Here is a 1,991-nt window from a genome sequence, read left to right on the forward strand (position 1 = left end):
GGCAGCTGCGGCTCCTGCTAAACCTGACAGAAAAATCCCAAGTGAGGTCTCACCAACAGATGAAATGTGATGGTTTCACAGCCAACGAGCTCGGAACCACTGCTGCTCTATCCCAAGACCACGGATTTGTAGCTGTTCAGCCCCTTTTGAATTTCTCCTCTTTCAGCTTCTGCCGTAAAGCTTCTCCTGCCCCATTTCTGTGTTGCCTGGGGGAAATATGGAACAAAAGGGCTCAAAATGGGTCCTGCTTGTTCCCATCAACAGCTGGGATTTGGAAGAGAACCCAAATCAAACACATGTGAATGTGCCTCTGGCTGGAGAAGAGTTTTGTACTTCTTGGAGACTCTGAAAATGCATTGCTTTGCTTGCTATCATTAAAAGTTTGTTGCATCAAAGTTGATATGTTCTGGTGTTCTTTTCTCCTGTTTTCACCATTATTTGCCTTTGGAGAAGCTTCACCTGTGCAGGTGTCAGTAACAGCCTAAAATATCCTGGAATCACGGAATGGTGTGGGTTGGGAGGGACTTTTAAGCTCATCTCCTTCCACCCCCTGCTATGGGCGGGGACACCTCCCACTGGCCCAGGTTGCCCAGAGCTTCATCCAACCTGTCCCTAAACTATGGAGATGAATGTCCTGCCCAAAAAATCAGGGAAGATTAGACTTCAGTATGAATTTCTTCCAGGTAAAACTTTTATCTCTCTGAGTTTCAGGTTCTCACTCAAATATTTTCTCACCCAAATATTTAAGCTCTGTCCTCAGGAATAACCTTGGCAGGAAGTTAGATCAATTTCCTGTCAAAATTTTAAGTAAAGTTTTCTGGGCCACAGAGTGGAACTTTGAAATCTGAAATCTTTCTGTGTAATCATGAAATGTAAAGTGTTGGATGGTTTTTGACAGAAAAACAGCTCCTTCAAGGGTTCTTCCACACCAGCAAGAAAAGCTGGAATAGACAGAACCTGGAAAAATTAAAAAGTAGAAAATGTCTTAACCTGTGAGCAAATCTCCCCCTTCTACTCTGCTATGGTGAGATTCCACCTTCCAGGATCTACAGGGAAGCTGGAGAGGGACTTTTCCTCAAGAACTGGAGTGACAGGACAAGGGGGAATGGATTCAAACTGACAGAGGGCAAATTTAGGTTGGATATTGGGAAGAAGTCTTTCCCTGTGAGGGTGGTGAGGTCCTGGCTCAGATTTTCCAGGGAATTTCTGGATGCCCCATCCCTGGAGGTGTCCAAGGGTAGGTTGGAGCAACCTGGTCTAGTGGGAGGTGTTCCTGCCCATGGTGAGGGGTGGAATGAGAAGATCTTTAGGGTCCTTTCAACCCAACCCATTCTGTGAGTCCATGGCTCTGTAATGGTTTTATTGTAGTGCAGGAAAGGTAGGGAGGGAGGATCCCTGCTCCCAAATACTGGATCAAGGAACAGTGACTGACTTCACTCCCAGCTGGGCCATACCTGGGGATTTCAAAGTCTGAACCTCATCCTGTTGTAAGGATATGAATTTTCCCCCTGTGCAGAGAGAAGTGTTGCAAACCCACAGCCAGAGAAATTAAAACTAAAACTTCATTTGTTTTTTGCAGAACAGAATCACTTTAATGAGAAAAAAGCGTTCACAGAAAAGCATTTCAGAATATGAAGAATATCAGATCACAGGCAACTCCTTCCATGGTTGTTCTTCTCCAGTTGGACAGTGAAGTTGCATTTTAGGAGAATATAAATTGTTGTTTTATCCCACACATTACACACACACAGAAATGGAAAAAAAAGCCCAGAAGATGGCAAGTAGAGGTGAATGAATCAAGGAGGAGTTGTGTCCTTCCAGCTCCACCAGAGTGGGGTGGCCGTGGTCACAACATCTCCTTTGGGGCCAGGACTGTATCTCTCAGTTGTCGGTTTCCTTACTCTGGGATATTTCTGCAGGGTTTAGCAGGACCCCCAGTAGCCGCGGCCGTAGCGGCCCTACCAGGAGGGGGAGGGGGTGGCAAAGCCAAA

The sequence above is a fragment of the Corvus brachyrhynchos genome, unplaced genomic scaffold (genome assembly GCF_000691975.1).
Source record: "Corvus brachyrhynchos isolate BGI_N302 unplaced genomic scaffold, ASM69197v1 scaffold350, whole genome shotgun sequence".
In the NCBI taxonomy this organism is placed as follows: Eukaryota; Metazoa; Chordata; class Aves; order Passeriformes; family Corvidae; genus Corvus; species Corvus brachyrhynchos.